The sequence below is a fragment of the Herpailurus yagouaroundi genome, unplaced genomic scaffold, assembly GCF_014898765.1.
Source record: "Herpailurus yagouaroundi ecotype Mexico unplaced genomic scaffold, PumYag 67700, whole genome shotgun sequence".
Taxonomy (NCBI): domain Eukaryota; kingdom Metazoa; phylum Chordata; class Mammalia; order Carnivora; family Felidae; genus Herpailurus; species Herpailurus yagouaroundi.
In genome coordinates this window covers 3,143,476-3,168,364 of record NW_024420499.1, presented here as the reverse complement: position 1 = coordinate 3,168,364, position 24,889 = coordinate 3,143,476, and the positions used below count along the sequence as shown (strand labels likewise).

Genomic DNA, 24,889 nt, shown 5'->3' with positions numbered 1-24,889 from the left:
TGAATAAACATTAAAAAAATAAAAAATTCTAATGCCTAGGCCCCATATTAGATCATCTGAGTCTGAACCTCTGGGGGCCCAGGCATCAGTGTTTTCAGAGCTCTTCAGATGTTTCTAATGCTCATCCAAGGTTGAGAACTACTGTCAAAACCAAAGCTGCTTTTTCCTTTGCTCTGTCTTCTTGCCTTTTTAAGCAGAGTTTCTCTAACTGTGGGCGTTACTTTAGAAGGGATTCGGTATAGCAGTGGCTCTGAAATGTTAGCCTGCATCAGAGTCACCCGCATCAGAAAGTCTCACTTCACCCTCCGAGTTTCTGATTTAGTAGCACTGGGGTGGGGCCCAAGAATCTGGATTTCTACCAAGTTCCCACGTGGTATGTGGATGCTGCTGGTTCAGGGACCACCCTTTGCAAACCGCCACTGTTAAGGAAAGGGACACAATGCTCTTCATCTAGCACCCCTTTAAGAGACAGTTGTGATGAGTGACTTTTTTTTTTGCTCTCAAAATCCAAGACGATTTTTGAGCACTGTAAGAGTGTGTACATTTACACAGCTGTGTTGGGGAGGGCAGTCTCAAAATTACCAACTCTCCATTTGCAAAGACAAGTGAAAAACAAATGGACTGCATTAGGGGCACGAAGCAAACGTTCTCCTGGGTAATGGAAGGCAGCCAGAGACTGAGGAAAGAGTTAAATCATTAGGTTGTTTATCTTGATTCAGTCTCTGTAGGGCTTGGGCTCCGTCTCCACCTGCCATGGCTAGAGCTTTCTCCTACCATTTAAAAAGGAGCGGGTTTATTGTTGAAATGCAAGGGCAAATTAGACATCGCAGGCACCAAGAAAGGACAAAACAAATCAAAGCCATTCCTAATCCAGAGCAGCAGAGCAGAAGGAAGAATGCTTTAGCCAACGGTGCCCAGTGCTTGCAAGGTTAATTATTCTCCCCAAAGATGGTGGTGGTGGGAAGGGTGGCTAGGCAGGGATGATGAGTTTGAGAAGGGATTGGTTAGTCCTTCCATTGGCTCAGAATGACTAACAATGTAGCTCGTGCATTTGCTGTCCATTCCCCCTGCTCTACTTGATCAGAGACAAGAACAGAGATGGTAAGTGTGTCCAGCAGCCCCAAGGCACGAATTACATTACACCATAAAAAGAAGCACCTCTGGGAGATAACAGTGAATGAATGTGTGTGTGTGTGTGTGTGTGTGTGTGTGTGTGTGTGTGTGAGCGCGTGTGAATAACACCTATTTTATTAGACATTGAGTCTTTCTGACTAAATTTTGTATGGATGAGCTGGCATAAATGCTGGCCTAGCTAGAGGTACTCAGAAAGCAGAATTGGTAGGTCAGTCTTGATACCTTTTTTCTTCCTGGCCTCACATCCTAGTACCTTAAGACCGTGAGGAATGGGATGCTCTCCATCCTCTTGGGTCCCTTCCCTCAGAATGACCACCAGCTCACCGTCCTGAGAGTGTGGTCCAACCTAACCACGTATTTCTCAGGACTAAGCTTTTGCTCTGTGTTCAAGTGCATGCACGTATGTGTGCATGTGTGTACATATGTGAGTGGAAGGAGGTGAAGATGTACTATAGCTCAATGTTAACTATGCAAAATCAGACTCCTTGGGTCTAATCCCAACAGTACCACCTATTAGCTGCATTACCTTGAATGAATTACTTCACCATTCTAAGCCTCCCTTATTGTCTTTCAACAAGGGATCACCAGGGTCGCCCGGGTGGCTCAGTCGGTTTAGTGTCCAACTCCTGTTTTCTGCTCAGGTCATGATCTCATGGTTCGTGATTTCGAGCCCATGTCAGGCTTCATGCTGACAGTGCAGAGCCGGCTTGGAATGCTCTCTTTTTCTCCCTCTCTCTCTGCTTCTCCCCCATTCTCTCACTGTCTCTTTCTCTCTCTCAAAATAAATAAACATAAAAAAATAAAAAAAAAATTGGGGCACCTGGGTGGTTCAGTTGGCTAAACGTCTGATTTTGGCTGAGGTTGTGATCTCACGGTTCGCGAGTTCGAGCCCCGTGTCGGGCTCTGTGCTGACAGCTCAGAGTCTGGAGGCTGCTTCAGATTCTGTGTCTCCCTCTCTCTCTTCCCCTCCCCTGCTTGCACTCTGTCTCTGTCTCTCTCTCTAAAATAAATAAAAACATTAAAAAAATTAAAAGAAATAAGAGATAACCAAAGAGCCTAATATAGAGAGTGGTTGTCAGAGTTAGAGATAATCCATGTAAAGCACTCAGCTTAGCACATTATAAAGACTTAACACATGTAAGCTGTTGTTATCATTACTTTCATGGTGGAAGAGAGAGGTTTCTGAAGAAGGCAGAGAAGCCTATAGTAGTGGCAACATTAACCTAAATATTGGGGGGCATCGTAAAACCACTATTTGGGGCCCTTGGGATACCCTTTTCCTTGGGTGATTGTCATTAACATCATGGCCATATTAAGCTATTTAACAGACTCTCAGTATGAGGGGTTTAGGGAATAATGTTTCCAAGCGGAGAAAGGACTGGGCAGGATTTACTTACAAAGGACCCTAAGTAGGAAGGGGCAGAGCTGACAGAGTGGATCAGCAGTCAGTGAGGCTAAATTCACGGTGGGTAGGGGAGGGGGATGGGTCTCGGAACTTTCTTCTTCCTTTCCATACACACTCCAGCTGTGTCTGAAATACCTGAGTCTCTCTGGGGATACTCTGCTTTCCTTCCTATGGCTTTTGAGTAGACTCACCTTTTTCACATTGCCAGTTTTTTGCTCACCCTGGAACACTTGTTTACTCACCGTTTACCTGGTTGGCACTTATTAAGCCTTCCTTCCTCCCACCCCTTTCCTCAGGACCGAGTTTCATGCCTTGCTTTAATGTCCCCACAGGCCCCAGTAACTCTCATGGCATAACAAGTTATCACAGTGCATTGTAATATCACGTACACCTTGCTGTCTGAAATACGATACGCTGTGAACGTAAAATACACGCCAGAATTGGAAAACTGAGCATGAAAAAAAGAAAGAATGTGAAATACCTTATTAATGATTCTTCATATTGATTACATGGTGAAATGATGCCTCCGTGAGGCAGACACCTTGCCTGTTTTGTTTACCATGGTGTCCCCGCTGCCTGCGGGAGAGTACCACTCCCTAAATATTTCTGAATAACCAAATGAAGGAATTAATCTTACATCCGGGCTTGCATCGAATCCTGGAACTTTGCGTAGAAGGTACATGGGATCATCCTAGATTTATTTTTCCATCCTCTGGGTGACAATGTACTTAATTCATATGAGTGGATTTCATGTCTTTAATTTCACTAATTACAGGAAGTTGTAGCTGTGGCTAAGTGATGTTACACCGCTCCACTTACAGATTTAGAATCTGTAAATCCTTCTCATGTGTGTTCAGAGAATTGATGTAAAGAAGAGGAAAGAATTCTCCAAATGAGGGAAATTTAATGTAAAAACTTACCAGGATGAGCATTGAGGAATATATAGAACTGTTGAAGCACTATATTGTACACCTGAAACTAATATAACACTGTATGTTAACTATACTGGACTTAAAATTAAAAAAAAATTTTTTTTAAATCTGAAAAAAGGGGAGATGGTAACAGGAGCCAGGACGTTGTGGCTAAAAGGAACTGTAAAAATTTTCTATTGCTATGTAAAAAATTACTACAAACATAATGGCTTAAAAGAACATAAATGTATTCTTTCACGGTCTCTGTGGGTCAGAAGTCTGGGCACAGCATTCCTGAATTCTCAGCTCGGGGTCTCACTGAACAGAAATCAAGGCGTTTGGCCAGGGCTACATTTCTCACGGGGGCTTAGGGCATCTTCTAATTTTACTAAGGTTGTTGGAAGAATTTGATTCTCTTCTAGTTGTTGTTGGCTGGAGACTCCTCTCAGTTCCTGGAGGCTGCCCACAGTTCCTTGCCATGTGGCCCGCAAAGGCAGCTCACAAAGATGGATGTTCACTTTCTTTCAAGCCAGCTAGAGTCTGTCTCTCTGATTTCCTCTTCCTCATCAGCCAGAGAAATCTCCCGGCTTTTTTTTTTTTTTGTTAATGTTTTATTTATTGTTGAGAGAAAAACAGAGCACGAGGAGGGGAGGGGCTGAGAGAGAGGGAGCCACAGAATTCAATGCAGGCTCCAGGCTCTCAGCTGTCAGCACAGAGCCTGACGTGGGGCTCAAACTCACAAGCTGTGAGATCAAGACCTGAGCTGAAGTTGGAGGCTCAACTGACTGAATACACCCAGGCACCCCAAAATCTCCCTGCTTTTTAAAAAATATTTTATTTTTTTTTTTTTTTGATAGAGAGAGAGAGAGAGAGAGAGAGAGAGAATGAGCAGGGTAGGGGCAGAGAGAGAGGGAGACAGAGAATCCTAACCAGGCTCCAGGCTCTGAGCTGTCAACACAGAGCCCAAGTTGGGGCTCAAACTCACTGACCTCGAGATCATGACCTGAACTGAAGTCAGCTGCTTAACCGACTGAGTCACCCAGGCGCCCCTTAGTTATTTTGTTTTTGTTTTTGTTTTGTTTTTGAAATCTCCCTGATTTTTAAAGGGCTCATGCCATTAGGTCAGTTCCGCCCAGATAATCACCTAAAGTCACCTGATTTGGGACCTTCATTACATCTGCATACCTTAACAGCAGTACCTGGATTAATGTTTTATTGAATAACTGGGAGAATCTGTGTATACACCAGGGACTGGGAATCTTGGGGGCACATCTTAGAATTCTGCCTACCACAGGACCTCGGACAAAGTCTTCAGTTGTTTCAGTGAGAATGAAATTATGAGTGGAAACTTTGAGTCTACATGGGGAGCCAATTTTTCCCAAGCCCAAGAAAGCCTATTTTGGAAGTGGCCAAAGGACCCATGGAGGGAACTCTGAAATAAGGTAACGTGAACATTGGAAGGCATGTTAATGCACATTTTACATATGTGGAAATGGAGGCCCAGGGAGTGGAAGCCTTCTGGGAGTGCTCCTTGTAGTCCCTTCATGTTCCTTCTATAGAATCTAATGACCTTTGGGAAGAATTGGCAGATGGAGCATTTGAAATCTGGTGAGATTAAAATCTCTTATCCAAACTAACTTTCTCGCTTTCCATGACCTCCTGTATTTTGAACAACTTACAGCCTAAAGACCTGTTTATTCTTTGAGTTGCAGAAAACAAATGTACTTGGCACATAACATTGAATACATTCTATCCTTCAGGTCTAACCCTGAATGTACTGAAGGTTAAATCATGAGTTGTGCTGAATTTACCATTTTTCAGAAGCATATTTGTCTTTCAACCAATTGTTCAAGAGATGGGGAACTTGGAGAAAGAAGCAGCTCCATTTCTCAGTCAGGACAAAGTGCAGTGATGGAATTATTTGAGAACAGGCTTTTACGGGCAGGGACTTAGAAGACCTGGCAAGTGTGGGTCAGGGGTCTTGATACTTTGGGATGGAAGTAACCTTTGCATCTCAAAGTCCTCTTATCCTGACTCCTCAGAAGGGATCTGATGAGGAACTCAGAAGGGAATGTAACACTTTGGGGTCTCAAAAGAACATTAACCAGAGTGACATTCTGAGGCCCAAATTTTAAAAATGTACACATGGAGTTTGTTCCTGCAGTGCTGACAGTATGTTATCCATGTGACAAGATGAGCAAGTATTATTTTTGCAGAGGCAGAAAAAAAAAATGGCATCTCGGGGGCCTGCCTGGCATGACTGAATTTAATGACAGCTGCCTCCTGTGTTCCTTACCTTTGGATTTGGGCTGGGGCCTCTTTCAGATCCCTGTCAGATCAACTTAGATCATTCATTGAAAATGTTTTCTTCTCATTGTTCACGTTTCCCGGGGTTCAGGCACTGAGAATAATTTTTCTACTGCAAAATAATCAATAGCCTGACTGCAGCTGACTTTTCCCACTCACAACGGCAGTCAATTCTTAACTCTTCTGGGGATGTTTATCTAGTTGCCTGATGCTTCAGGCTAACCTGCTTGATGACTTCAATTTGCTTCTGGCCTTTGGGGTTTTTACTCTCCTTATTACCACCTCTACCACAGGGTCACAAGAGGATAGAAGGAACTGGAAAAAATCAGTTCACTTTCTTGTTTGAAGCTTTCAGGAAAGGTCTGGAAGGAGTTGGGGTAGAAACACACTATTGATTCTACTGGGCTGTGGGGAGTTATCTGTCACCTATCCCTTTCTCTTGTTTTCCGGTCTGCCCCATCCTTACATATATTTGAGGATGGACTTAGTGGTTCAGGAAACCCCCTGGGTTTGCAATATTAAGTGATGTCCACTTTGCCAACCCACACAGTAAATGTGATAGACAGGTAAAAAAAAAAAAACCAAGAAGAACACAAACAAACAAGCAAAAACAACACAGAAAAGCCTCTCGGTGATCAGTATAGATGCAGCTATCTAATTAATTCCTTGTAGCCAAGTCAAAGCAAACTGAAGGTTTTTCTCCACCCACCAATGGTGAAGGAGGATATCCATAAATTTCACCATTTATACAGATATCTGAGGCTTCTCTTCTGTTTTTGTATTAATCTCTATTGTGAAACTGCCCCAACCTCTGATTTTCCAATCCCAAACTGAATAGAAATAGAAGTACAGACTCTCAGTCACATGCTAGTGAATGAGTCTTTCATTACCACCACTATCTCCCTGTCCCTTCTTGGTGTCCCCATGCAAATGTAGAATCTAAAAAGAACAATAGCTACTAAACAGTCAAGATGATCGAATATACTTGCTCCAAGGACTAAGGCTATTGTGTGTCTGTGTTTGTGGCCACGTTTCATGCACATAGGGGGAGCGATAGAGTCTCCCCTTAAGGACACCAGGAAGCAAGGGCCGTGGAGTCAAAAGAAAGATTTTCATATTCCAAATGGACTACTTACTAGCTTATTGATCTTGGGTAAGTTATTGATACATCTTGCTGGGAAACACAAAGTTTAGGAAGCTTAAGAATACCTATTCTGCATCTCCCACGAGGTTGTTGTGAGGAATAAATGGAATAATTATGTGAGCATGTCTAGCAAAACACCTGGCACTTAATGGGTATTTAGTAAATATTTGTAGATTCTGAATGATGACTCTAAGGGGTCTGGCTTCAAGAGGCCAAGGAGCTCAATAAGTAGAGCTTGGGTGTACATTTTGGAGTAGGTAAGTAAATAAGGAATTAGTGGGGGGAGATACTACTGTCTTTATACTGTAAGAATTGGATATTTTAAGCCACTCTCAGATTTCCATTTATCCCAATCCTCCATCATATTTGATAGGAAATAGGAATGCTTTTCTAGAACTCAGTTCTTTTCTAGGACTTTAAACCATTTAAAGTACAGGCAGGGAGGAAAGAGCCTCTGGTTACAGTGAAAAACGGACTCTTCATGTGTATCTCAGGATAGGTCAAAATTCCTAGTTACTAGCCCTCCCCACAACAGCATATTAGGAATTCACAAGAACACCAACTTTATGAGAGAGGGTGTGTGTGTGTGTGTGTGTGTGTGTGTGTGTGTGTGTGTGTATGTGTGTGTGTGTTTTACTGCTGTATCTCTAGTGACTAGAAAAATGCCTGGTACAATACATGTGTTGAATGGATGAATGAGTGCTCATTCGTCATTCCAGGTAGAACCTTGTCACCAATATCTACATATTCCTTTTAAGTATAACTGTCATGGAATGAGAGTATGGAATGTAGAAAAGGCCTGGCTGTGAGAGAAAGAATTTTATGGTAGTTCCAAAATTACAATCACAAAAAGAATATTGGGTTGCTAAGGCCTTCCACCTTGGCTTAAGTCTAGGGAAAGAGAAAAAAAAATTATGTTAATTGTCATGGGATTTACTGGAAATATTTTTTTTTACTGGAGCAAGATTAACTGCTATGAAGTTACTGACAGCAGGACTAGCATTTTCTACCTTCTTATTGTTTAGCATTTATGTAGTCCAATTCCAACACAGTGAAGCCCTCTATTAAACCCATCCTTAGGGATTGGGGAAAATTTGTTACAAATAGGACTTAGTTACTTAAAAATTCTTTATTGTCTTCTTCCTTCTTGGCTTTCTCTTGGCAATTTTCCCACCTGCCACCGAAATCCGTTCCCAACTTCCAACCTCTGGCGAGTTTCTCGAAGTCCTTGGAAGACCCTTTTGACAAAGACCCTGATTCTGTGACTTGTGGGCATGTTGGTCCTGTGAAAACATCTAAAAGGCTTCCTGTCAGAGACGGAGTTATCTGGTTTCCAAGTCTTCTTGTCTCTGGATCCTTGTGTCACCCTCTACCATTGTGACGATTTCCTTCGATTTGCCCAGCCATCTAGATTCTGGAGTCTTCTATTGATTACTTGTCTGGCTCTGACCTGTCATTTTATTCTGACCTGCAATTTTCATGAAATCCCTGCAAGTGGACTATTTTCTTGACGTGTTTCTACATTCTGGTTCTACAATCTACGTTTATCTCCAGCTATAACTTGATGTTTTTCTGTAGCTCATGGTGCCTTTGCCTGATATCCTCATATTCCTGATGCTCCAAACATTGCCTAAGTCCCAACAGAGGGGAAATGCAAGGTGGGGTCAGTCCAAATGAAAGAAAATTTGCAAAAGGAGTGAGGGCAGTTTCAACTAGTGATTTTACACCCGTCTCCTATTTATATAGGTAGGGACATTGTGTCCTCAATCGCTGGCCCTGGAAGCTTCATTCAATCTAGGTCATCTGAAAAACGAACTCTACCTTCTTAGAGATGCTGGTCCATCTCTGCACAGAAATGGAGAGGACTAATGATTACCCAAGCCCTATTTCCTCTGACAAGGAGATAAAAGTTTTCTCCATCCCTGCTGCGATGGTTAATTTTATGTGTCAACTTGACTGGGCCATTTGTGCCCAGATATCTGGTTAAACATTATTCTGAGCGTGTCTGTAAGGGTATTTTTGACGAGATTAACATTTGAATTAGTAGACTAAGTAAAGCAGGTTTTCCTCCCTAGTGTCAGCGGCCCTCATTCAACCAGTTGAAGGCCTCATAGAATAAAAAGGCTGATCCCTGAGTAAGAAGGAACTCCTCCTGCCCAAGTGCTTGGCCTGGAGACATTTGTCTTTTCTTGTTTTCATACTTAAACTGAAACATTAGTTCTTCTTGTGTATCAAGCCTGCCAGGTTTGGGCTCGGAACTTATATTATTGGCCTTCCTGGTTCTCAGGCCTTTGGACTTGGGCTGGAACTATATCATTGGCTCTCCTGGGTTCCCAACTCACTGACTTATCCTGCAGATCTTGGGACTTGACAGCCTCCACGGCATATGAACCAATTTCTTATAATCTTTCTCTCTCTGTGTCTCTCTCTCTCTCTCTCTCTCTCTTATGCTATCGCTTTTGTTTGTCTGAAGAACCCTTACTAATACACCTGCCCTTCCACATTGGTTACTCCATGAAGAGCAAGAGAAAAAATAGAGGAACGTTTCAAGCAGTCTTATTATACTTGAGGAAATATTTCAAATTAGGGTGAATTTGGAGGAAGGATGCTTTTAAAGAATCAAAAGACCAAAATTGTAATCCTGACCCGATTTATTTGTGTTTGGCATGATATTTGATAAGTCATCTCCCCTGTACTACTTCCATTTTATAGCGAGAGAAGCTACTTTAATGAATGTACATCGTATACCTATGCTGTAAGTATGCTATAAAAACTCAAGCAACCCAATCATTGTTAATGAGCAAGAGTATCAATTACCAATGTTTCTTTCCCTTTCAACCAAGAACAATTTCTTATAATTTTCCCAGATGCTGTTGATACTAAGGGCAACATGAATCCCTTGCTTTCTTTTGTGTTTTTAAATAGAAATAGAGATATAATGTCTTCCAGCAAGAATTTTGCATGTGTGTGGTTGTGACAATTCAACAAAATTATTTGTAGGAAATCAGCACCCAGATATTATGAAAAAAGTCTAGTCACATATTGTTAAAAAGCCCTGTAAATTATGGTATTTCAGTATATGGGATAATATTTTATATTTTATTTCCAAGCTTGTTGTTTGAGGTAAAAACAAGAAGTGGGTGAACGTGCCAATTGTCAAAACTACAACTTATTAGGTTTCCTACTAAAGCTGATTTTACAGAATCCTCGATTACTGACACGATTCTAAAAGGATCAGTAGAAACATATTTTGTCTAAATAGGAATAAAGGAGTTTTGTGAACAGGAGACATAGGTAACTGGCACCATTTCCACAAAGAATGGCTAGACGGCCATTCTGGATGCATCAGTTCCCCTGTACCTCTACTCAGACTATACCTCTGCCAGGATACCCTCTCCTTCCAATTCTTGAAACCCTTCTCACAGGCTATAGCCCAGTTTAAGTCCAGTCTCCCCTAGGAAGCAGTCTCTGTCCACCAAAGCCCCCCTGTCATTCTGTCTATCGACATGATTTGTGTCCAACACTTATTTGGCACTTAGAAGTAGGAGAGATACCACAAGGCAATATGTATTCTCCTCTCCAACACTTCATGGCTTGGCCAAACACCTGCAGCAAAATCTTGGACAGATTGCTGGACTTTTCTGGACCTCCATTTCTTCATCTTTGAAATGAAGAATTTGGATCAGGGCTATGGTTTTCAATTTTTGTTTGGTCATGGAACCCTTCCTGCAACAAAATCTGTAGAACTCCAATATACAATACAGAGACAAGTAAGGGGGTTTCTTTTAAAAAACAAGGCTATGGACTGAGAGTCTTCTGGGTACAAAACCAAACCAATAAAAAAAAAACCTTCTTAATGTTGGTTTGAGATCCTTCTGTGGAATCCTAAGAGCTCTATGAGAGAGTGTGAAAGCCACCAAGCTAGGTGATCTCTAAAGACCCTTTCTAGTCTCTATAATCTATACTTTTGTGTGCACGTTTGGAGTTTTCGCTGGATTGCATGCTTCTGAAGGGCAGTGATTGTATATGACATTGGATTACTAGATGATAGTATTGCCTGTGGAGAGAAGGTGTTACCTTAAGGTATGTGGGACAAGGAAAGGGGTGAGCACCCTTGGAATAAAATTTAGTCTTCTGTTCAATAGTCTGAAGAAGTTTTTGCTTCTTTCCTGGATTAAGGAGATGGAGGCAACAGTTACCACATTCTGACCTTGACCTTGAGACTTTGAATTTGCCCTTTAGTAACCTTTCCTTAGTTTTGGCTTCTTAGGAGCTCGACTGTTGGTAGCATTGGGAGATTGCTTGACTTGCTGGGTGAAGATTATTTAAGTCTCGTTGGACTTCCATCTAATTAGCATAATTTGAGAGACAGACCTGATCTCTTCAGAGGAGAGGAACATGTGTGTGTGTGCATGCGCATGCTCATGTGTGTGCACATTTGTGAAGTTTTGTAAGTACTATTATGTTTTTTCTTTCAAAGTACAGACGTCAAAGCTTAACTAAGTGAGTTTGATAATAGGAGAAAATGCCCTCAGATCTGAAAGTAGGCTATGTTGATATTTTAGACCAAATAACAAAATTCTCTTCTCTAAGTCCCCTTTTATGATTTTCACAAAGCCATTTCAAACCAAAGAACTCATCATCATGTCTCTGAAAATAGGTTGATTCACTATATTAACATAGTGACTATGATATACCCATGTTATTTGCATATTCTTTATTCTATGCATATAAATTACAGAGGCTTACTTTCAGAGAGAATAAAACTTAGAAAAAACCAACAAGGAAATATTTGTCATCTCCATCCTAGGTGCTGGGCTTAAATTGAATAAACTAGTTGACATCCTGAGAACTCTCAAATATCCATAGGTCCATTACTCTTCTTGCTAGCAGGTTGTGACTTAAACTTCACTGTCAGCTTTAGTGATCAGTTTCAAGTAAGTTTAAAACTAAAAGGGATACTTGAGACCAAGCTCCTCATTCACTGTACATAAACATAGGCCCAGAAACATGGTGTCCTAGTTAGTAGAAAGGCTAGGACTACACTCAGTAGTGTGTTGTATTTCCTACTGACAAAAGCTTCTTGTCTCTCAACTTTTAAATTTTTTTTTAATGTTTATTTACTTTTTGAGACAGAGAGAGACAGAGCATGAATGGGGGAGGGTCAGAGAGAGAGCGGGAGACACAGAATCCGAAACAGGCTCCAGGCTCTGAGCCGTCAGCACAGAGCCCGACGCGGGGCTCGAACTCACGAACCGCGAGATCATGACCTGAGCCGACATCGGACGCTTAACTGACTGAGCCACCCAGGCGCCCCTTGTCTCTCAACTAAATTGAGCAAGTAGGGATGTATATAGCCTAATTTCAGGACCCTTAAGTGACCATTTGAACGAAAAGAAAGGTGTAGAAGATTCATTTTCGTGACAGCCTGGTCTTTAAAAAGTCCCTTTCTATAAAATAGGGTAGAAATTTATGTGAGGGAGGGAATGATTTCATTGTGATTCATTAATTAGCTGAATTTCTCTTGGTTTATGGGATGTGGATACCTTGGTTTCTTATAGGGTCATGAGAAAAGATGAGGATTCTGGGATTAAATTGCCCATCAGCCTCATCTTTCTCTCCTGGAGGAATCTGCTTATCTAGACTCTTATAGAAAGCAGTAACCATGTTTTAAATGAAGGCTTAGTAGTATAGTGGAATAGATCTTGCATTTTAGAGTAAAAATGACCTAGGTTAGAATCCTAACTTTTTCTGCAGGGGAGGTGAAGTGGGAGGGAGAAGGCATTTGTAATTTGATGGAAGAAAAATAACTAGCACCTAGTATTTACTATGTGACAGGTGTTGTGATGGGCATATTGTATCTATCTCAATCCTCACAACAATCTTTTAGAGTTATATATATATCTACATTTAAGAGAAGAAAAAACTGAGGTCTGAGAAGGCTAGGTAAATAGTGTGAGTTCAAAAGGCAGAGTTAGGATTCTAACCTAGGTCATTTTTACTCTACAGTGCAAGGTCTATTTGGGGAGCCTGGGTGGCTCAGTCGGTTAAGCATCTGCCTCCGGCTCAGGTCATGATCTCGCGGTCCGTGGGTTCGAGCCCCGCGTCGGGCTCTGCGCTGACAGCTCAGAGCCTGGAGCCTGTTTCAGATTCTGTATCTCCCTCTCTCTCTGCCCCTCCCCTGCTCATGCTGTGTCTCTGTCTCAAAAATAAATAAACATTAAAATAAAAAAAATTTAAATGCAAGGTCTATTCCACTGTACCACTAAGCCTTCATTTAAAACATGGTTACTGCTTTCTATAAGAGTCTAGATAAGCCGAGAAATCTCAGTCTTGCTTAACTGTCCTTAAATTCTGCCCCCCCCCCCCCCCGGAGGTTCCATTAGAGTAGAATGAACACATTCTACCATCTTCCCCAGAAATAAAAAGGGCAGAAAGCACAGCCCCTTGAGACATGGAATTAAAAGTTTATTTCCTGTTTTCTCCTGTCTCGGCCTGGATGAAGGGTCTCAGTGTACCTCTCCTGCCTCTAGTCAAACCAAAGACAGGCATCTGGGAATGGCTTCTTGGCTATGAAAGTCAGATAGTGTTTTTATTGTCATTTTAACTGCAAATTTCTTCCAACCTCCTGTTTCCAATTCCTGCACCTGCTAATTGGCTAATTTTGTTTTCACTTTGCTGAAGCTTATGTATTCTTAATTATGTTAATAGGGGCAAACTATTTAAAATATTAACATTTAAAACATGTACCGAACACCAACAAAGTTTCTTAAAAACAGTAATTTATTTAGGTAAAATTCACATAACATAAAACTGACCATTTGAAAGTGAACAATTCAGTGTCAATCAATGGATTCACAATGTTGGGCAACTATGACCTCTATCTAGTTCCAAAACATTTCCATCATGACTAAAATCTCTAACCCATGAAGTAGTTTCTCCTCATTTGCACCTCCACTGCCAACTCTATCCCAGCCCCTGGCAACCACCAATCTGCATTCTGTCTCTCTGCATTTACCTATTCTGGTTATTTCATATAAATGTAATCATATAATATATGACATTTCGTCTGGCTTCTTGCATTTAGTGTAATGTTTTCAAAGTTCATGCACATTGTAGCATTTATTGGGACTTCATTGCTTTTATGGCTGAGTAATATTCCATTCTATGTATATACCACAGTTTCTTTATCCATAAATCCACTGAAGGACATTTGGACCCTTTCCACTTTTGGCTCTGGTGAATAGTGCTGTTATGAACATGTGTGTACATATACTTGCTTGAGGACCTGTTTTTAATCATTTGGGGTATACACCAAAGAGTGGAATGCGCATGCATGCTACAAGTCCAGTCTTTAACTTTTTGAGGAGTCTCCAAACTGCTTTTCAAAATGGCTGAACCATTTTATGTTCTCATCAGCAAGATACAAAAGTTCCAATTTCTCCACATCTTGGTCAGTGCTTGATGTGGTCCTTTTTCTTTTAATTATAAACCATCCTAGTGGCTGTGAGGTCCTTCATTGTGGTTTTGATTTTTATTTCCCTGATGACTAATGATATTAGGGATCTTTTTATGTGCTTGTTGACCACTTGTATATCTTCTTTGGAGAAGTGTACATTTAAGTCTTTTGCTCATTTTTAATTGAGCTTTTACTTTTTTGTGGTTGAGTTGCAAAAGTTCTTTATATATACTGGATACCAGGCCCTTATTATATATCTGATATATAAAAACTTCCTATGATTCTGTAGTTTACCTTTTCAATTTCTTGATAATGTCCTTTGATGCATATGTCTTTAATTCTGATAAAGTCCAATTTATCTATTTTTCTTTTGTTGCTTATACTTTTGGTGTCATATATAAAAATCCACTGTGAAAGCCAGGGTCATGAAGGTTACCCTTATTATTTTTTGTTGCAGTTGTTATGGTTTAAGCTCTTATTTCATTATCTGTGTTGAATTAATTTTTATATATGGTATGAAATCAGGGTCCAGCTTCATTCTTTTGCATGTGGATATCTTATTGTCCCAGCAACATTTGTTGAAGAGACCATTTCCCCATTGAATGGTACTGGCATCTTGTCAAAAATCAATTGACCATAGACATATGGGTTTATTTTGGACTCTCAATTCTCTTCCATTGATTTGTATGTTGATCCTTATGCCAGTACCATCTCGTTTTGATTACTGTAGCTTTGTAGTAAGTTTTCAAATCAGGAAGTAGGAGTCCTCTAGCTTTGTTCTTTTTCAGAATTGTTTAGGTACTTGGGGTCTCTTGAAAATCCATATGAGGGGCGCCTGGGTGGCGCAGTTGGTTAAGCGTCCGACTTCAGCCAGGTCACGATCTCGCGGTCCGTGAGTTCGAGTCCCGCGTCGGGCTCTGGGCTGATGGCTCGGAGCCTGGAGCCTGTTTTGGATTCTGTGTCTCCCTCTCTCTCTGCCCCTCCCCCGTTCATGCTCTGTCTCTCTCTGTCCCAAAAATAAATAAACGTTGAAAAAAAAATTAAAAAAAAATAAAAAAAGAAAAAAAGAAAATCCATATGAATTCGGGGATTGGCTTTTCTGTTTCTGAAAAATGGCTGTTAGAATTTTGATAGGGATTGCATTGAATCTGTATGGCCCTTTAGGCAGTACTGACATCTTAATAGGTCTTGTAGTCTCTGAACATAAAATGTCTTTCTATTTATTGCGGTTTTCTTTAATTGCTTTCAGCATTTTTTTTTTTTTTTTTTTTAGTTTTCAGTGTGCATCTTTAACCTCTTTGGGTAAGTTTATTCCTAGATATTTGATTCTTTTGACTACCATGGTAAATGGAACTATTTTTATAATTTCCCTTTTGGATTTATTCATTGCTGGTGTATAGAAACACAACTGATTTTTGTATGTTGATTTTGTATCCTTAAATTTTGCTGCATTTGTTTACTAGCTTTTTTCTGCATCAATTAAGATGACGATGTGGTTTTTCTACTTATTTATTTTATTTTTTTTTAATTTTTTTTCAACGTTTTTTATTTATTTTTTGGGACAGAGAGAGACAGAGCATGAACGGGGAAGGGGCAGAGAGAGAGGGAGACACAGAATCCGAAACAGGCTCCAGGCTCTGAGCATTTAGCCCAGAGCCCGACGCGGGGCTCGAACTCACGGACCGCGAGATCGTGACCTGGCTGAAGTCGGACGCTTAACCGACTGCGCCACCCAGGCGCCCCACTACTTATTTCTTTTAATGTAACGTTTTACATTGATGGATTTTCTTATGTTGAACCACCTTGCACTTCTGGGATAAATCCCATCTGGTCATGGTATATAATCTTTTTAACATGGTATTGCATTCAGTGTGCTAGTATTTTGTTGAGGATTTTGGCTTCTGTATTCATAAGGTATATCTTTCTGTAATTTGCTTGTGATGTCTTTATCTGGTTATGCTGGTCTCATACAATGAGATAGGAAGTTTTCTCTCCTATGTTTTTAAAGAATTTGAGAAGGATTGGTGTTAATTATTCTTCAAATGTATGGTAGAATTCACCAGTGAACTTTTCATTGTTGAGAAGGTTTTATGTTTTGTTTTGTTTGTTTTTTATTAACTTAATCTCTCAGAATTTCTATTTCTTCTTCAGTCACTTTTGGTAATCTGTAAGTGTTTAGGAATTTGCCCATTTTATCTAGGTCATCTAATTTGCTGTCACAGAATTATTTATAGTATTCTCTTATGATTCTTGTTATTTCTATGAGGTTGGTAATCATGTCCCCATTTTCATTTCTGATTTTAGTTATTTGCATCTTCTCTCATTTTTTGTTTGTCAGTCTACCTAAAGGTTTGCCAATATTGTTGATCTTTTCAAAGAACCAACCTTTGGTTTCTTTTATTCTCTGTATTAGTTTTCTATTCTCTATTTTGTTCATCTCTACGCTGATCATTATTTCCTTTTCTCATCTAGTTTTGTATTTACTTTGCTCCTTCATTTCTAGTTTTTTAAGGTGTGAAGTTATGTTATTGATTTGATATTTTTCTTTTTTTAATGTAGGAGTTTACAACTATAAACCTCCTTCTTAACAATGGACTTGCTCAGGGGTAATTGCTGTCTGTTTCTTTTCTTTTTTCCTGTGAATGGGCCATGCTTTCCTGTTTCTTTGTATGCCTTATGATCTTTTGTTGAAAACTGGGCACTGAATAATATAATGTTATGTAGCTCTGGAAACCAAAGTTCTCCAGAGTTTGCTATTTTTTTTCCTTTTCTGAAATTTTATTTTAATTGCAGTACAGAATTTGCTATTTTTGATTGTAAAAGTCTATAAAATTCAAACTATTTTTCTACAGACTGAACTCTTTGTCATGTATACTCAGTGGAGTCTCTTTTTCTTTAGCTGTATTTAACTAGTATTTTTTTTTAATCCAGTGTAGTTTCTTTGTTGTTATTGCTTTTATGGTTTTATTATTTTTTAAGTTTTTATTTAAATTCTAGTTAGTTAACATACAGTGTCATACTAGTTTCAGTTGTACAATTTAGTGATTCAACACTTAGATACAACACCCAGTGCTCATCATGACAAGTGCACTCCTTAATCCCCATCACCTATTTCACCCCGCCCCCCACCTCCCCTCTGGTAACCATCAGTTTGTTCTCTAGAGTTAAGAGTCTGTTTCTTAGTTTGTCTCTCTTTTTTTCCCTATGCTTGTTTGTTTTGTTTCTTAAATCCCACATATGAGTGAAATCATATGGTATTTGTCTTTCTCTGACTGACTGATTTAACTAGTATTTTGACAGAGATTTCTGTGAACTCCGGAATACACACACACACACACACACACACACACACACACACACCCTTCAACATCAAAATACAAAACCAAAAAGCCTATTTCTCCCAGTCTTTGCAGATTGGTTCTGTGCTGGCACACTCTTTCAACACTTAGCTAGACTGTTTACAACTCTAGCATAGCCTCCACTGCCTATTTCCAGAGCCCAGAGATCAGCCAGAGGTGAAACCTTAGGATCTTCTTAGGTCTTTTCTGCACATGTCTCCTGCCCTGGGAATGTGCGTGGCTTTCTAAAATTCCCCAGTCTACATGGGTGCTTTTGAATGCCCACCTTTCCCCCAAAACTCTCTTCCCAGCTATCCTTTCAGGCTTTAAGCAGTCTATTATCTGTCTCAACCATAATCTTTTGCCCCAGGCGGCTGCAGGTTTTTAATTTGCCTAACAGTGTTTTTGAGCAAAGTCCACTATTTTTCTGCCCTGAGTGATTTCTGAGTTAAGTGAAACAGAGCTCTTCAGGGAGTTCCCAAACAGTTTAGAAGAGATAAACATAATTAATTATCAGATAAGATCTACTCTGCTCCCTCTAGAACTGGGAACCAGGGTTCAACAATAGAATTTGTTGTCTTCAAGACTGCTGCTGAGCTGGGGATAGGATAGGTAAAGGGGAAGGCCAAAATGCTATAAAGCTTTCCTACCGTGTGGAAGTTGTTTTTCTTCTTGATTCAACATTTTCTTGGTTTCTATAAATCTTTGACTGTTTTCCAGAGTTCTGACAAAATTGATTCTGCCAGTTTCCACTGTTTTTCCATGTTTCTAGGGAGGGATGGGAGTTTGGATCTGCCTACCCTGACATTTTCCTGATAGCACTCACACCAACAAAGCTTTAGCTGGGCCATTGATTGAGTCCAAGGCTTGTCCTGGAAGGCTGGGCTTGAGAAAGCTATTACTTTTGCCCACCACAGACAGTTCTCTCCAGTGACCCTTAAAAGGAACCCTGCTCTCCACATGCCTTCCCCACATAGGACTGCATGCTTAGAATTAGGCCTAGAGTATACCCACAGACATACGAATGTTGGTGAATGATGGGAAAAGATTCTGTTAACTATTAAGGCAATGGGAAGAGAAGTCAAATAACATTTCAGTCAGGTGACCAGATTCCAGTCTTCCCTCAAAATACGTCCCTACAAATGGCTTTCACTGATGCATTTAGTTGCCCCTTGGGTTGTTCTTTGTTACTTCTCCTTTCTCCATCAATTGTAAATATCCTTTGTTCAGTGAAGACATATTTTCTTGCTAAACACAGCTCTGAAATATTATTACATCCCACCATGCTAGGTAATTTCTCTGCTATCCAGGTTTACCTACCTGATTAGTCCTCTTCTCTCAGCCCATATTCATCACTTTTTACAGTTCACCTACCATTCCTGGCCTGGAATCCTTAACACTGAAGGCTCAGACCCACTCAAAGGCTACTCCTGATTTCTCTTTCATTCCCCTCCTACCACTACCACCAAAGGGCAGGCATAAAAAAACAAACAAAAAAAACAAAACAAAAACAAAAAAACCATAATCAGATTTGCCCTATCTGGATTACACTGCTTCCTCTGGAATGTAACAATTTTACTTATTGGGAAATTCATTCCAATTTTCCTTTGCCATCTTGACCTTATCTTTTTTCCCCCTAAATCTTTTCTGCAGCATTGCCCTCCATGATAGGTACTTTTTAAGCTTTTGTAGTAGCTCTTAGAACTCTCTCTGCTCCGGGTCCATTTATCCTTACCCTTTTCCAAAATCTCTGAATTGCACCTTACAAACATAGATACTTCCATTTCTTTGGCATTTTCAGAAAATGTAGGTTATGATCCTGTCAGAGAAATTGTCAAAGCTGCAGTTGCTATAGGTGAAATGGAAACTAAATGCTGAGTGTACAGATGAGAAATCACACTAATTGCCTTGTAACCTAATTGGACCAACATTCTACTGCAAAGATGCATTGTGGGTAATTTTCTTCTGCTTTGGGGGGCTGTCTATATTTGCACTAGATTTTAACTGGAAATTCACTGCTAATATAAGATTCAGGACATTTTGTGACCCCTTAGAGCCATTCAAAATACGCAATGACAAATAAAGATCCCCCCTTCTTCCAAGAGTTGAAAAACTTGGCAAAACTAGGTACATGTATTTTTCCACTGCAAAAAAAAGAGTGTCAAATGCAAAATCATCATCTTCTTTCACTAAGAGGTGACCAAGGCTGTACAATATGAAGTCAGAATGATGTAGAATGAAACCACAACACATGGAGCTCTTGAAAAAGGAATCTTTCTGGATAGCAGAGTTTTCTGGAGTTCAAATTTACCTCTTTGCATTTCAGCGATTTTTAATTTAATCATTTTGGCCAGAACATTTTCTAGCATGTATTGCACACTTCCTTGCCTCGTTAAGTAGAATATATTGAACATATTTCATCTTTTCCCGATGACTCAGGGTCCATGCTGTGATTTTTAGCTTTTCAGTGTGCTGTATCCAGTGATACCCTCAGGGCCTATTACAGGTTATAAGAATGTTTGTTCCAACACTAAATGTTCCCAGACTGCAGAGAGTTATTTTGTCAGCTTTTTCCTAGGTTTTTTTTTCCCTCTCTCCCCTTGCTGTAAGTGTTCTCTTATCTTTGTTTTAACATCCGCTGTCATGATGTTCCTTCCTAATCTTTGGTAGGGTTGAAAATAAAGTAGCTAAACTTGGTTATAATTGTGCATAAAATATAAGTGTAGGTATCCTGAATCAAGTCCTACCAGGGCTCACCTTGAGGGAAGCACCAGTGTTAAAATGCATGGGTGTGGTGCTCAGGTACACTCTTTGCTTTGTTCTTGGTTCTTAGCTACATTATAGTTAAGTGATAATGCTGGGCTTAAAAAGTGACAGTGGGAAAGATGGAGGGTCACTGTAAAAAAAAGTTTTTTTAACATTTATCCATTTTGAGAGACAGAGAGACAGAGCACGAGCAGGGGAGGGGCAGAGGGAGAGAGGGACACATAGAATCTGAAGCAGGTTCCAGGCTCTGAGCTGTCAGCACAGAGCCCGATGCGGGGCTTGAACTCAGACCGTGAGATCATGACCTGAGCTGAAGTCGGAAGCCCAACCGACTGAGCCACCCAGGCACCCCGAGGGTCACTTTTTTTACAGTAACATGCAAGTTACTGTAAATCCAGAAGGTAGTTGGCAATGTGCTTCATGTTGCACTCCACTGTTCTAAAATGACACCTTTATTGCTTTATCTTTCAGAGAAATATATTAAGCCATAGCTGAGGGCCATCATTTAAGTATACCAGTAGGTTGCACCTCTTTCCTGAAACCTTAGTTTCTGACCCCATGAGCATCTTATACCTAATGCTCAGGCTCTGAAGGGTTTCGCCTATAGGTCCTATAGATGGAGGAGATAAGGTAGATAGCAAGGGTCAGGGTGAAGCCCCTTTTTATTTCTGCATGAAAGTAGAAGCTTCTGGTTTGATCACATTCCTCGGTTTGCATATGACAGCAGAGATAATTTACAACCGGGCAAATGTTCTTTGGAGGCTTAAATGAAGAAGGCTTCTTTGATTATTCTCTTAAGGAATAACCATGATAGGAATTTTTCACTCATGTTTGTACTGAAAAAGACATTTGCAGATCCTTTTGACAAAGCTAAGTGTCTTGTTTGGTTCTTTTATGTATCCTGAAGCTGCAGAGAGCCTCTATTACTGTCATGCAGAGCCTAAAATCAACTGGAAGAGAAGGAGACAATGAAAACAGCAGATCTGTGCTGAATCAGGTGCAGTGAGGAGCATTCAGATGTTAGTAAGTCCTGTGTTTGTCACTTAATTCAATCAATGATTTATTTTACCCTAACCTCTAGGCCCCAATCATTTTTTATGAAAAATAAAAATAGCGCAATGTGACCTTGGCGTTCACCTGAGTACTGAACGTCTTAGAGGGAAGGCAAGCACAGGCGAGTTTTTCACTGATATTATCTGTTTGTACACAGGCAAGTTTTTCACTGATGTATCTGTTCATACACTGATTCCCTAATTACAGTCCTTCATGGGGGACCAGATGGCCATTAATTAAGGAGGCTCTTCAAATAAGAGACCCCAATGTACAGAACCTTCTTGTACTCTACATCTAACAGATGCTCAGTCTAACTAGCTTTAGTTATAGTACTCAGGGTTATGGGGCAGTTTCCTTTTGGAAGGAGATACAGAATATAGAGACATCCCAGAAAAGATGGTGCATCACATAAATGAATCCTTATTACCCAGTAGTGCATTAGTGGGTAACCATCAGCACCCAGCTTTTTCTTTTATGTCTCCCAAGGTAATGAGAATTGATAATGTACACACTTGACCCTGAGGCCCTCTGGGTCCCCAATTTCCTTCCAAATTACTAACAGAACCTTAATTTGTATTCAGTGTAATCACCATTCTAAATGTCACTTAAAAATTGTTTTAGCTAATTCAGAAGTTCTCTATTAGCTAGACTCTTTGAGGAACTAGAACAACCCATTTCTAGACTCTGACAGATAATTTAGTTTTCATTAGGTAGATGACTAGTTAAGTTTATACACTTAAGAACAATATGCATAATAAATATGCATGTCACACATGGAAAAGTTCAATGATATGAATCAATTGGAGTGTTGACTCTTTCCTGCCTTGTTCAGACATACGCCCGGGAGATACAGTGAGAAGGGGGATAATGGGGGATCACTGATGTTATTGATCGGTTTGTGTACAGCTGGAAAAAGCTATGATATATACTTTGGTAACAGAAAAAGAATATAGGTGGTCAAGAGACTTGGGTTATGGGCCTAGCTCTTTCATTAAATACTCACATGACCCATAACTCTAATTACTATAAAATTGTAATGTGTACCTTTACCTATCTCACAGGTTTGTGAGAAGATCTTCGTTTGGGCTTCCCAAACTAAGACAAGGATTCAAGTATAAGTAGTTTGTCTGAAAGTTGAAGGAAACGCCTGGTAGAATGGGGTAGTAAAATAAGGGAGGGAAGAAAGCATGCATTAAAGGCAACATTATTAGACTAGCTACCATGGAGAGTGACTGGTGCCTAAGCCTTCAGGAGAAAGTCTGAGAAGCAGTGTAAGTTATTTGCATCAGGATTATCCCATCTGAGGGGTGAGGTGACACTAACTCCTGTTAGTCTGGTTTAGGGCCATGAAAGACCTTGGCATGTCCAATCGGCCACACAGTTTGGCCAAACAAGCTTTGGCATCCAGAGAAAGTCCTCAAGAAAAGAAATGGCAAATGCTGGCAGTAGGAAGTTGGGGTAGCATGGTCTGAAGTGGTAAGAGTGAAGACGTATGGGCATGATAGCATCTGCTACATTTAGTACAAAGGTATAAATGAATGGGTTTGGGTACACATAGAAGTTCTTAATAATTATAAGCATTAGAATTAGAGTTGCCTGCTACGACCCATGAAACTGATGACTTTCCATATGGTTGGAAAGAAATTGAAATAATTATAAGCATACCAACTATTAAACACTTGCTATGTGTCAGAGATACAATGTCTTGTATCTTAAAGACATTGACCCATTTAGTCCTCTCTATGAGCTAAGTATTGTGATTATTATCTCCATCTTGTAAGACTGAAGTTCTGACAGCTGACATAACTTGCTCAAGGTCAACAGAGCTAATAAATGGCAGGCCTGGGATTTAAACCCTGGCAGTTAAATAATCCAGTCCATACTCTTAAGACCACTATATTCTATTGACAACCCTGGGAGTAAGGGGTGGAGCTGCCTCTTCAGTGACCTTGAAGATCCTGTCTCTTCAATTTTTCCTTTATAACCAACTGCCTCACCTCAGCTGGTAAAGAGGATTTAAGATATCTTGCTGAGGTTTCGCTTGTTGGTTTCTGGACCAGTGCCTTGAAAATCACAGGAATCTCTGATCTATTTTTTACAGGTTATATTGCACATAGCTCTGTAGTGGGAAAGAAATCAACACGTCTTATGAACGTGGCTCCCCTTATTGGGGAAAGATATTTTATAGCTTGACGATTTCTCTTGTTCTCAATGGTTTTAGGCAGGCTGGTCAATTTGGAAAATATGTTTTGTTTTACCTGTCACTTTATGGACAGTGGGGTGATCACTCAAATGCGAATCAAATAAACTAAGCTTAATTTGCATGTCTCAATCCACTCAGGAAAAGCAGCATGGGGAAGCTAGAGTGTTAAGGATTAGAAACTAATTCTCTATTTGCAGCCTATGATGAGGCTGACAGATGCTCACTGCAGATATGACAAGTGCATATCTTATCTGAAAACTGTCTTCTACAAGGACTTTGGTATAAACCTTCTAACTGATGCCCATGAAATGACAGTGTTGGAATCAAGTTTCCCGAGCAATGTGACAACCATTAAATGTACGCTCCGTGGGAAGGGAAGATAAATGGTGCTGAACATTTGGAGGCAAAATAGAAGGTGCCACATTGGACCCGAGGACTCTGATGTTATTGATGGGCTGTGCTCAGTCGCTCCAAGAGGCAAGAATGTTTTTCCTTTAATTCTCTTCCTTCATCTGAGAGAACATCTTCAATTGGCTCTTCTGTGCATATACCTCTTGCCCTCTGAGACTAACCATACCGAACACAACTTAACACCCTTCTCCAACTCTTTTTGGGCTTCAATTAGTGCTGATGGCCTTCTGCTCCTTTTCCTTAGCTTACCTCCTCAAGGTAATGGTCCCTCCCTTTACTCCTCATGGATTGGCCCTCTTCAGTCTCCCACACCTGGCTTCCGCTTTATCACTAACACTAACTACAGACTTTCTCTGATCTGAACAGTCATTGTTACTGCTAAAGCCCAGTATCCATACTGGGGCAGACAAAAAGTATTATAAGCTGCTCATCTTTTCCAAAAAATGGTTTGCCTTTAAAACCATATGTGATACATGTTGGCCATATTTCTCCACCCTGATTTCTTCATCCAGGCAAATCCCCATTCTGGCCTGCAGTTCTATCAGATTTGTTGTCACCTCTCTGATTTTATGAGCCTTATTCCCTCCACTTGAACTATTCCTGCTTCTTGAATATGCTCACGTAAAGTCTATCTATCACTGAAGTTCTCCTCCATGAAACCTTCCTGTCTCTATAATCCACTATACTTCACGCTATATGCAATCATTCTTTTTGATAGGTACTTATGTACACTTTCTATTTATATTATAGAAATACTT

General features: G+C 40.2%; 1 protein-coding gene across 1 annotated transcript in view; it reads right to left on the bottom strand.

The window, feature by feature from the left end:
• TRPC5 (transient receptor potential cation channel subfamily C member 5) overlaps positions 1–24,889 on the bottom strand; it is a 276,342-nt gene that overhangs the window by 193,926 nt on the left and 57,527 nt on the right. The window lies entirely within an intron of this gene.